The following is a 13,380-nucleotide window of genomic DNA, read 5'->3' on the forward strand; positions in this document are numbered from 1 at the left end:
GGAGCAGTGTGTAAGGTGGCTGCACTCCTCTAGGGAGGATGTCACAGAGTTAAGTTACCTTCTACAACAAGACCTATAACCAATTGTCACAGCTAGCAGAGCATTGACTGTTTCACTCAAGGTCACTGCAGCTCTCAACTTCTTTGCCTCTGGCTCCTTCTAGGGTGCCACAGGAGATATCAGTAACATCAGTCAGTCTGCAGTCCATGTTTGCATTAAGCAGGTGATTGATGCCATATTTGCTAGAGCAAACACTTTCATCACTTTTCCCATGGACATGAGGAAACAGCACAAATAGGGCTCTGAGGTTTGCACTGATTGAAGGATTCCCTCAATTCCAGGGCCTCATTGTCTGCACACTGTGGGCTCCTTCACACAACCCCACTGCATTCATGAATCCCAAGAGCTTCCACTCCATTAGTTATCAACAGGTATGTGATCGCCAGCAGTGCATTGTGCAGATCTGTGCCTGCTTTCCTGGCAACTACCATTACACTTTTATCTTGTGCCAATCCTTCATTTCCTCCACTCTTTGTCCTTGCACAGCAAGTGAGAGGCTGGCTACTTGGGGACAAGGGCTACCTCCTGAACACTTGGGTCATATCATCTCTCAGGAACCCATGCTTGGTGTCTGAACAGTGTTACAGTCATATCCATGGCTTATTTAGACCCCTTATCGAGCAGACAATTGGAGTCCTCAAGCAAAGATTCTTAACGCTAGCTGCTTGACAGAAACGGGGCAGGTGGGCAGTTAAAATTGTCCAGGTTATTTTCCTGCCCTGGAGCCACCAGGAGCTGACCAATTTTAACCTGCTCCACATGAGCAGGCGGCAAAGACGCCCGCCCTAAGCTGGCAGGTCTTTTTTACATTTGCATGTTTGGTCCCAATGATGTTATCGGGACCCAACAGCAATTTTAACTGGACAGTCTGAGCAGGAAGCCGCAGTGGCTTTCTTGCCAGGTGACGACTGTGGGGAAGAGGATTGGGGCCGGAAGAGTCCCAAACATGTAAGTTTTTTTACTTTCTTTGTGGGGTCAGGTAGAGCAGGAGTGCTCCTCTGTGCCCCACAAGAAAAGCTTAGGCCTCCCGTACCACAGAGTTGCAACCCCTTCCTGATTGTGAGACCCCTGTGAGAGGGCTCCGGCAGCCGATCCTGCCACTTGTTTGGTGTCAATGGATTTTTCCGCCACTTCCCACTGACTTCCTGCCCGGAACGGGTGAAAGTCATCCAGCGGGATTTAAATGAAGCCTGGCCGTTAAAACCCATCGGGTCTCATTCTGCTAAGGGTGGGCGGGAAATTAACTTGTCAGCATGCTTTCCCGCCAGAAATCTGCTGGCAGTTGAAATCCAGGCCACCTGTCTAATGATCATATACATTCTGAACCTGACAATAACTGATTTTGCCACACCCAGGAGCAGACCTACCAGTAAATCTCTGACCCACTTATGCCACACACTGGTTGTTGCTACATGTAAAATTATTTCAAACCTTCACAAATATAATGTGGTTAATTTCTGTTTCAACCATGAACCCTAAAGCAGGTTCAACATGACGATGTGAGAAGTGGTTGAAGGTCAAAAGGGAAAATAGTGAAACTCAAGGAAAATCATTGTAATTAAAAGCAGACAGCCTTCCAATGAAAAGCAAAATGACATAAACTTGCTAAATTGCATCCTCCACCTTGTCATTGGGTGACTAGAAATCTTGCAGAAAATTGGACAAGGTTTAAATAATGAATGTTTCTAGCAGCTATTGGAGCAGATGAAAAAGTGAGAAGATGAGAACATCCATTTTTCATTGTGTTCATAGCATTAGACATTAATAATAATGATTTTAACTTTAAGGGAGGAGAATCTGAAATTGGTTGTAATAATTTGGAGACATGCTGTAATCCTAATTAAATGAGATGTATGAAAGCCACAAATAGCACAGAGTACTGCATGTCCCTGCAGTAGACCTGATTCTTGGAACTCAGCCAGTTCAAAGAACTGTGGCTGCATTACTGACACCTTCTGCTGCCTGACCCTGGTTTCCACAGTATTGTATGTACAGGAACAAACGTGAGAGGTTCATTACCACATTTGGCATGAAGATCACGTTCAAGCTGAGGAGAGGCCAGCAGGACCAGCCATTTGAGGCGATGCCAACCTAAACAATACACTAAATAATATACTTTAATTAAAAAACATTTTTTTAAACAGGTTCAAAGGACAGCAATTAGAATGCTGGCAGTAAGTATTTTTTTACATGCAACTACAGGAAATCTGAAATAAAAACAGAAAAGGCTAGGAATGCACAGTACATGCTGCCTAACCTGCTGAGTAATTCCTGTACTCTGTTCTAATTAAGGATTTAATAATGTTCTGGAAATTATGCTCTGCAGTATTACTGTACAAATGCTTAACATGTTTGTGTGAAATTCTTCTGTGCGCTGTTTTAACAGAGGGGGGAAATAAATTGGCCTCGAAAATCTACGTCAGTGTTGCACCCTGGAGGTGGTAATTCCACTCAACAAACAAAAGCAGCACTAACCCCGCCATAAATCATGGGCATTGATTTTAACTCCCCGGATAGGAACACGGTCTAGCGAGCAGCCGGCTCTCCCAGGAGTGCCAGCAGGGAGGCCCAGCGTATTTTAACTGCCGGGCCTCAAAAACATTCTGCAAGATAGACTCCCGTCTGAACCCGGGTATAATGACGAGGTGGATGGGACCAGAATTTTGGGTGGCAAGGGGCCGCTGGCAGGGATCCAAAGAAAGAGTCCCTGCCATAAGGCAAGTGGTCGGGGTACGGGTCTGGAGGCGATCGTGGTCATGGGAGGGGGAAGGGAAGTCTGGGAGTTTCTCTGTGGGGCCCGGAGGAGCACTCCTGTACCCTTCCCACCATTTTCTGTCTCCTTAATCCCAAGGGGGTTATGCTCACCCATTCTTAACTTACGCCATCCTTTCCTGCAGATACACTGCAGCAATGGAGGGAGGGGGGGCAGTGGACGATGAAGAGGAAGAAGATGATGATGAAGAGGAGGAGATGCCGGAGGAAAGAAAATTCTTCTTTGTTGACTATAATAATGATGATGAAAATGATGCTGATAAGGGACAGGATGCTGATGAAAAGGTCAAACAGGAGCCCCGGAGAAAGATCCTGCTCCATGTTCCTCTGCCCCACCTTCCTCGATGTCGCCCTCATCATCACTTGCTTTCTCACACCCATGCACCAGCTCAGGTACTGTCACCTGGGGGCAATTAGATAGTAAGTGAGGTTATAGCTCTGGCTGATTCCCGGAGCAGAAGGGAGTCATAGGATTGGTGACTGGGTGGAGGCAGAGGTGAAGGCTTCCCATGGCTTCAGAGTCATTAGACCCAGAGCTCACAGGTACCTGCCTGAAAAGAAAGTTATTCAAGAAACATCACACCTAAGTCCAGGCACTGAAGTCAGTCGCCGCTGATGCGCACAACTGACAGGCATCACTGTACAGTCTACAGCCCTCATTTGCGAGAATATCATAGAAGTTTCTTCCTTGTTGCAGGCATCAATGGAGCACTGGGCAGCTATGCTGGATCTGTGACAGCCCCCGCCCCCACCTCAGAAAGGGTGTTGGCCCAGTCATTATCTGTGCCAATACAGGAGCACAGATTACTGCGTAAATGGCAGTAGGGGACAGATTTGAAAGTATCCTTTGCACTAGCTTTCAGACACTGAGGGCAGGCTGCTGTCTCTCAGGGCTTTCAGGATCTGATAGCTGCCATTTGACCAGCCAGCCCTCTAATTAATGGATACGAAGATCTAGAGCTTAGCACAAGCCTTGTAAGTCTACTCTTCTTTCCAACTTAATGATAATAAATTGACATCTCAAAACCTAATCATAATATTTTAAATTTTATAATCAGTGAGTATGACTGCAGGGGAAAGTGATATAGGAGCTGAAATTCCTTCGGGCTACAACCAGCCTCCCGTTGTAACCTCGGTGGGAGACCGGTGGAACTGCCTAGAAGATGGTGGAGCCCCATTTATGGGAGTTTCCAATTTGCCTTGTAAGGAGTGGAAGCTCTGTCTGTACCTTACAAGGCAAATGATGGAGCTCCCACTCACCGGGCTTAGTCGAGTCCTGGCGTAGCTGTGGAGGACAGTACAGCCAGTGAGGTGATTAATACTGTCTGCTAAAAGGGCACATGTGAGCCCCACTTATGAGGCTCAGGTAATTAAAAAAATTAATTTCTAGATTGGCCCGCTTGCTCAGAGGGCTGATGGGAACACGGTTGGGTTGGGGGAGGAGCCCGTGCAATCACTAGGATTGCGTTTCAAGGAATTGTGGCCCAATAATTTTCATATAAAGAACTGTACAACAGCACATAAGGCACCTTAAATTCCACGGTAATCATGGAAAGTGCAATACAACAAGACCTCAAACAGCTACCCTATACTAATTGAGCTAAAATTGATTTGTGTCAGCAATTAGTAAGTATGGTTGGTAAGTGATTCAGGACGAATAAATAACCTAAATCCTGATAAAAGCATCTATCCATAAACGTAGTTCTGATTGCAGTTTAAAAAAACAGCGTTGTTGTATTCTGAAGAACTGAAACACAAACATGAGCAGAGATAATGGAGGCGGGGAGAGAGCGTTTCTGCGGCCGGGAAATCCAGAAATACCAGGAAGGCGGAGGACGGCCGAATTTAATGGCAGGATGTCATTAGCGTTTGTTAACTCCATTTCCCACCCATCGTGGGGGGGGGGGGGCGGGGGGGTGGGAGGGCTCGGAGCACTGCAGCAAGGAGGGAGGGAGGGAGAGATTGCGGGGAGGGAGAGATCACGGTGGGGGGAGCTGGTCGCAGGGGTTGGCCGATCGCGGGGGGGGAGGCTGATCATTGGGGGCAGACTGATCACGGGAGGGGTCAGCCAATCGCAGGGTGGGGTCTGAAGATCGCGGGGAGGGAGGCAGATCGCGGGGGGAGGCTGGTCGATCACAGTGGGGGAGGCTGATCACGGGAGGGGTCGGCTGATCGCAGGGTGGGGCCTGAAGATCGCTGGAGGGGTCAGCCGATTGCAAGGAGGGAGGCAGATCGTGGCAAAAGATTTGCTTGAGGGGCTGGGGGAGAGCACTCCTGCTCCTCCTGGCCCACAAGCAGTGCTGGAAAAGCACTTACCTGCTGGAACTGGCAGTTCCCGCCTCCATTTAGAACATAAATCTAGTCATTAAAAGGGTCCTTACAATGTTATGTACCAGCCCCAACTTTCTGCGGCAAGTTTAATTCGTATTTACTGTGTAAATGCAGCAATTTCTTAAAACTCATGGGGAGGTTGAGGGCGAAGCCAGCGGCTGAACAGCGCAAGTTGTCCAGCAATTTGTGGCAATTTGCAACTCATGGGGTATCTCTTCCTCGCCACAAGTTGCTGGGTTATTGACATACTAATAACGGCGTGCGCATTAAACTCGCCGTTATTTTCCAAACAAATTCTGAGCCATTGATTTCAGGAGCATGTACATTGATCAAATCCTTGAATCACTTTCATTGTTTAGGAGCAAAAATGATGATGATATTGATTGATATAAAAGTGAGAATTGAAAGAAGATTGTGTTGGTGGCACCTCTGCAAGTAGTTGCGACCTGATGGTGTTAAAGGAGATAACGGAAAGATCTGCCTGGTTGCCCTCTCCCTCACCTTTCACTGACCATTTCTCTGCCTAAACCATTTCTAGCAGAATTTCAACACCAATGTGCTAAACTATCCAACAGTCCCCAGAGACCAAATTATGTTTTCCTCTCTGTTGCTTTTACTATTCTGCAGTGTTTGTGAAAATTATAAACCTTAATTTATGAATTCATTCTATTTCAGGAACACCAGGATCCAGAGACTGATTACCCCCTTCCTGCACAGAGAGATTATTTTCAAATAGTCTCTTCAGTGGAAACCTTGTTTTTCTGGTGAGGATGAGCCATTAACTATGTTTCCGAATGCTTTCCTAATGTTCAGTTGCTCCAGGTTAAAACTATAGTATGTTCTGTAATAACTGAAATCTGTGTGTGTTTGGAGGAGAGGGAACAGAGGTATTTTGACTGCTGTGCAGTTAATCGTCAAAAGCTAAACATGTTTGTATTGCACAACAGTACTCACCAGCTTTCCTGATATTATATCTAATGTTAACACGTTAAAGAATAAACAACATTGTCAGTATTTGTTCATGTTGGTAGCCCTTGAGAGAAAATATAATTTGTTTGAAAACTGATCACTTTGAACGACAGCAAATAACATATGAATTTGTAAAATAATGTACAGAATTTTACTTAGGCTTAATAGGATGGAGAAGCAAAAACTACCATTATTCATTATTCATATATAGGCAGTTCCATTATACATGCCACAGAGAACATAAAAAAGACCGTACACTAGAACTTGTGGCTTTTAGCTTGACGCCTGCTCCGCTCAGAGCAGCCTAATTTGGCTTGAGAAGTCCACACAAGTGGGTAGCAGACTCCATCATACGAGCGGACATGTCGTAGAAACTCCTTAACAGGCAGTCCAATGCCTGCAGCAAATGCTGTTACACAAACACCATCCTTTTTTAAAATGATGAGCCCCTGTACTCTGTATCAGTGTCCTCTTCAGCAGAGCGAAGATCTGAGCTGGCTCTCTGAATAGCTCGTCCCTTGGCCTTCCATGCCACCTCCACCTGCTCACTTGTGCTTATTGAATCACCTGGTTCACTCCTCTCTATGTCACACAGAAAGCTGATTTACGAGCTGGTCCTTGGCACGGTGAGAGCGAGTGATGGTGCATCTTTATCAAGTGTTTCAGCTTCACTCTGCCTGGCACTTAGTATTTGATTTGTCTGTTGGACCCAGAGAAAGGAGAGCGTGACAAGGGATATGTAGCTTCAAAGGCAAGCACATGTCAGATCACTCTCAGTGCTAGGCCACAGCAGGCTGTCATGTTCAGAAGGTTAGTGAGTATGTGAGTGAAAGAGTTAAACAGAAAGAGAAAAGATAGAGAAGATGCTCACAACCTCTGCTGTGAGAACAGGCATCCAGCTTCATCACTTCTGATGCTAACTGTCATATCTCATCCCAAAATGCCTCTTCCATAGGGGTGAGTGTCTGTAGAGTGATGGGACCTCCCCTCCACTGCTTGTCTCCCACGTGTTGTGGGAAAGCTTCTCCCTGGGCAAGGGCTTTTAACCCTCGCTACATATGAACCAGCTTACCATAGATTGCATGATGACAGGAAGAAACACCAAGGGGAAGACTTAGTTGTGAGGGGAGAAGCAATTTTTCAGGGTGTGAGTGAAAGCAGAAATGAGGTGCAGTGAAGTCTTCCTTGATGATATATAGACAACATTGGGAAGCAAAGAAAGAAATGATTGATTGTGCGGAGGCAAAGAAAGGAGTCATGCAGAGCTGAGCCGAAAGAAAGAGATGACACTCCTGGTGAGATCATTAAATTTCTTTTTGCACTGCAGCCAACTCCTGATGTAAATATTGCTTGTTTTACCATGCTATGTCACCTCTCACCATGCCCATCCACCGTCTCACTTTGGCACACACCAAACAACCGGATGGAAAAAGATCTCCCTTTTCTCATAATCTTGCTCTACCAGCATTTCCATGGTTCAATCTGGAAATCTCGGGGCCCTGCTGGAACTCTTCTTGCCTCAGACATCTTCCAGTAGATCCACAATGTTCCTTCCCTGCTTTGGTCACAAACAAATACTTTCCCTTTATGTTGCTGCAAATGTTTCAGAAACTGTAGGGGCTCCCAAGTTCCTCCTCCCTAATCATCAGGCTGCCTATGGTAAATGCAATTTATGCTGGCAGCTCATCTAAATCATGCAAATATGGAATGACCTGGAAAATGGGATGGTTCCCCCACTGACACCACTTTTGTCCCTTGTACCTCCCTCCGACTTTATGCCAGGGCCAAAATCAACCCCTCTGTGTCTATATAATTGTCATGTTATAAAAGTATTGCATTAGACTTGATAGACTGCTTTTTTAATCAAGAGCCCAAATATTATAGTCACAGAAGCAATCAGAGAAAAAGTACACAGTAGACAGGTGTAAATGGTACCACACTCTTTAAAATACCATGTTTTATGGGCTTGAAAATCATAAACCCCATAGTATAGGTAAATGTGTTGCGTATAAAATGGAATATATCCACCTCACCATTGTACAAGGCATTGGATGGATGTGCACTCACCAACAACAACAATACTTGCATTTATATAGTGCCTTTAACACAGTAAAACATCCCAAAGCACTTCACAGGAGTGTTATCAAACAAAATTTGGCACTGAGCCACATAAGAAGATATTAGGACATGTGACCAAAAGCTTGGTCAAAGAGGTAGTTTTAAGGAGCGTCTTAAAGGTGGAGAGAGAGGTACAAAGGCGGAGAGGTTTAGGGAGGGAATTCCAGAGCTTAGGGCCTAGGCAACTGAAGGCACAGCCACCAATGGTGGACAAGATAAGACATGCCACCATCTCCATCCCTAGAACTACCAGGCATCCATAATACCAGACATACATAAGTAAATTAATTAATTGCTGTAGCTCTCAGCAGAAACCTATGGGGCAGATTTTAACTATCAGACTGTGGACCGGCAGAGCATTTGCTCCATCCAGTTGTCTCTCACAATGGCACTTTAGGTCCGATGTATGTCACAGGACCCCAATTTGCATATTAAAAGGAGAGTGCTCCAGCCATCCAGTGTTAGGTCCCTTTCAGGATGACGTTGGCTGGATCAAGAGTGGGAACAGGGCGGTAAGTTTCTCCAATGTAATTTTCGGAGAGCTACCACCCCTTTTCCGTCTAAAGGATCCAGTTAAAATCTCCCTCCGTAACTGGAAGGGAAATAAAACAAAAAAAGAGCAAAGTTTTTTCCCAACATTAGTGGAGTGAAATTCAATGGGCATGATAGCGGCAGGAAGTCAGCCGGGGCAGGGGGGGGGGGGCGGGGAGGGGCAGTGGTGAATAGTCGCGTGGGAAACCCAGAAAAATTTTCTCCACGTCGGCTCAAGCAATTGCAACTAAATTGAAGGCCCTTAATATTACTTCTGGGTTTCATGTTTCCAAGCTATGCACCCGAATGATGTGCTGTGAACTGGAGTATTTTAAGGGCCATTGCAACCATGGATTTTGAAAGAGATTTGAGGAATCTTCAGAGATGCAGCATCACAGGTGCATGGCAGCACCCCGTTTTAGCGACTCCTCTCTTGAGTTGCTACTGGCTGGTTGAGGAGCAGGAGGGACATACTGTACCCGGCTGACCAGAGGAAGAGCCCTGCTTCTGCCAACAAGAAGGCCTGGCTCGAGGTGGCAGAGGAGCTGAGCAGCAGGAACACAGTAGCAAGGTCATGAGTACAATGCAGGAAGCGCTTTAATGACCTAATCAGGTCAGGAAAAGTAGTACAGTTACTGATTCACCTACATCCTGTGGTGTACATTCCCCTCCCCGCCTCACTCTGTCTTACCAAGCCTACTCCATCACATCACTCCTCACACCCACTTAAGTTTCAGTATCAACTTACCTTCACTTTCTGTGCACTTCCTCACCTCCCCATTTGTGAACCCACAACTCACCCAAAGCAATCGGGTGATTATGTCACCCTCACTCACTCACACATCTGTTCTTTCTCCCCTTGTAGGAGAAGAGAGCACAAAATACACGAGAGAGGAGCAGGACTGGAAAGGTCCACCACAAATAGTGCTCCTGACAGAGGCAGAGGAGGAGGCCTTGGAGCTCAGCCACACGGTGGAATGCCTGGCCATCGGAGATGGCGAGACTGGCAACCCGCAAACAGCTGGTGACAGAACTTTAACATCCTTCACATACATCATGAGCACACTTCAGTGTGCTCATTGCAAACTAACTTCTGCAATGATTTTTAATATTGCTTTATGTTCTCTTCCAGGGCCTTCAAGGATTGATGAGGAGGCACTCACCTTGGAAGAGGGTGATTCCTCAGAAGAGCTCAATTCCTCTGAGGCTGCACCATCATATCACATCCAGCCATGCACCAGCACAATACTCGCACTTCGATGGGTCCTGTTAGGCAGATAGTTGGGTTGTCACCTGGTGATTCAACACTCACAAGTGGCTGGGCCAGCTGTGGAGAGTCCGTGTTGGAGAGCGCACTCCTCTCCAAGCTCTGCTCAGCTGGACCCAGATGATGAACCCCCGGGGATATCGTTGAGAGTGAGAATGATCGAGGTACAGATCCACCATTGTGAGTTACTGGAAAAGATGCCACGCACACTCTCCACAATAGCAGAGAGAATGGAGGAGTCCAGCTCCATCACTAGTGGATTGGTGGTGCAGGTAAGTGCAAGAATGTTTTCGATGGAGAGTGTGGCAGCCTCCATTGAGCTTCAGATGATTCCTGGCAGGCCATGTGGACTCTGGATGTCGACATGTCTGTCGCCTTAACCAGGCAGACAGAAACTTCAACCATGGCCCTAGAAAGCGCCACATCTCCTCACCAGCCTGCTATCCAGCAGAGGGGTGGGAGTGATGTTGCACTGGCCCGGGAGATGGATGATGGTGTAAGGGGACATGGAACTGGGGCCTCCACTCGAAGCGCACCCCTATCTCACCCGTTGCCTCCCCCCCCCAACCAGTACCCGAAATTCTGCCTTCTCTCCCGATGTCAGAGTCTGCCCCTACACAGGTGCAGGTGGAACTCGGGGGCCCTCACAGGTTCCAAAACCCAGGGGTCATAGGCCGAAAGCATCTAAGCAGTCAGATCATGAATCTGAGCAACCTGCCACCACCTCTGCTGAAGCCACAGGGAACACACCACATAAAAGTGTCAGGAAGAGGAAGGCTAAGGTTTTGTTATCAACATGGGTATGCACAAGAATATCTGATGGAATATCATGTTTTTCATTTTTTTTTGTTAAATGCATATTAAATGTTATAATTGTCACCACCACTGCCACGCCTTGCCCATTCTTGAGTCCTTTTTGTGAAAGCGCCCTTTAATGTGCTTCATTATGAATACCAAGATATGATGCCACCCATTGGGAGCATGTGCAATAGGTGTATGCATGGTTGAAGGACTGTTTTGTGCAAATGGAGGCGGAGGGTGCTGATGGTGGTTGTTCCAGGCGGTCTGAGTACTTCACTATTTTCACATAGCAGATCTTATTGTGAGAACCTGTTAGATATGAGTGAATCCCTGGCATCACGAGCAGCCATGTGCGCCATTGCTCTGGCGTTGAGATCCCCATCTTCATCCTCCTCATCCTCCACCTCATGGTCTTCTTCAATGTTGTGGAGATGCCGGTGATGGACTGGGGTTGACAATTGTAAACAATTTTACAACACCAAGTTATAGTCCAGCAATTTTATTTTAAATTCACAAGCTTTCGGAGGCTACCTCCTTCCTCAGGTGAACGATCCGCATCGTTCACCTGAGGAAGGAGGTAGCCTCCGAAAGCTTGTGAATTTAAAATAAAATTGCTGGACTATAACTTGGTGTTGTAAAATTGTTTACAATTCTTCAATGTTGCCAGCAGATGAGGGTGCTTCATGAGCACATTTGAGCTCCTCCGCCTGTAACCCTCTCTGCTGAACAATGTTGTGCAGAACACAACACACCACTATTATTCTGTACACCCTCGCTGGTGAGCACTGAAGGGCTCCCCCAGATCGATCCAGGCACCTGAAGCGCATCTTCAGCAGTCCTATGCCTTGTTCAGTGACAGATCTAGTGGTGATGCGACTGTCGTTGTACCGCTGCTGTGCCTTGTTGGTGGAGTCTCTCACAGGTGTCATGAGCCACGTCTGCAGGGGGGTATCCCTTGTCTCCAAGGAACCATCCTTTAAGTCTGCCTTGTGCATGGAAGAGGGCTGAGATGTTGGACTCGCGCAAAATGAAGGAATCATGGCAGCTGCCAGGGAATTTGGCACACACCTGCAGAAACCTCCTCTGGTGGTCGCAAACCAGCTGTGCATTGATGAACAGTCCTGGCTCATGTGGAGGTCCTCGGATTGCCACGTGTGTGCAATCAATTGCGTCCTGTACCCGTGGGAAGCCAGTCAGAGAGTTGAAACCCACTGCCCTCTCAGTCTGGCTGATGTCGTCGATGGGAAAATTGATGTAGTCGGACATCCTGGAAAACAAGCCATCCATGACCTGTCGTATACACTTATGTGGAGACGACTGAGAGACCCTGGAGTTATCACTGGTGACCCCCTGGAAGGATCTGGAGGCAAAGAAATTGAGGGCAGTGGTGACTTTAACTGCGACGAGCAATGCATGGCCACTAGGCCCAGCCAGGAGCAGCTCTGCATGAAGGAGCCTGCAGATGTCTGCGATCACCTGGCAACTCAATCTCAGCCTGCATAGGCACTGCTCCTCAGAAAGGTCCAGGAAGCTCAGCCTCTGTCTGTACACCCTCTCACGAGGGTAGTGCCTTCTGCGACCTCGGCTCCTCCGTTGGTCCCCTCTCTGCTCTTCTGTAGGTCCTTATGGCGCACTTCTGTCTTGTGCACATGCAACTCCCAGAACTGTGCGCCGTGCCTGCTGCGGATAGTGATATGCCTCCTCCTCAGATGTACTGTAGAATAGATCCATTGCGCACCCCTCCCCACATCCTGATGTTGTTAGTTTGAGGGGGTCCAAAATGTCGGTAAATATGACTGAACACCAAAATTCTGAGATTTTTTTTATTCGTTCATGGGATGTGGGCATCGCTGGCAAGGCCAGCATTTATTGCCCATTCCTAATTGCCCTTGAGAAGGTGGTGGTGAGCCGCCTTCTTGAACCGCTGCAGTCCGTGTGGTGAAGGTTCTCCCACAGTGCTGTTAGGAAGGGAGTTCCAGGATTTTGACCCAGCAACGATGAAGGAACGGCGATATATTTCCAAGTCGGGATGGTGTGTGACTTGGAGGGGAATGTGCAGGTGGTGTTGTTCCCATGTGCCTGCTGCTCTTGTCCTTTTAGGTGGTAGAGGTCGCGGGTTTGGGAGGTGCTGTCGAAGAAGCCTTGGCGAGTTGCTGCAGTGCATCCTGTGGACGTTACACACTGCAGCCACAGTGCGCCGGTGGTGGAGGGAATGAATGTTTAGGGTGGTGGATGGGATGCCAATCAAGCGGGCTGCTTTGTCCTGTATGGTGTCGAGCTTCTTAAGTGTTGTTGGAGCTGCACTCATCCAGGCAAGTGGAGATTATTCTACACGCTCCTGACTTGTGCCTTGTAGATGGTAGAAAGGCTTTGGGGAGTCAGGGGGTAAGTCACTCGCCGCAGAATACCCAGCCTCTGACCTGCTCTTGTAGCCACAGTATTTATATGCCTGGTCCAGTTAAGTTTCTGGTCAATGGTGACCCCCAGGATGTTGATGGTGGGGGATTCGGCGATGGTAATGCCGTTGAATG

This window comes from Heptranchias perlo, chromosome 14 (assembly GCF_035084215.1).
Source record: "Heptranchias perlo isolate sHepPer1 chromosome 14, sHepPer1.hap1, whole genome shotgun sequence".
NCBI classification, from domain to species: Eukaryota; Metazoa; Chordata; class Chondrichthyes; order Hexanchiformes; family Hexanchidae; genus Heptranchias; species Heptranchias perlo.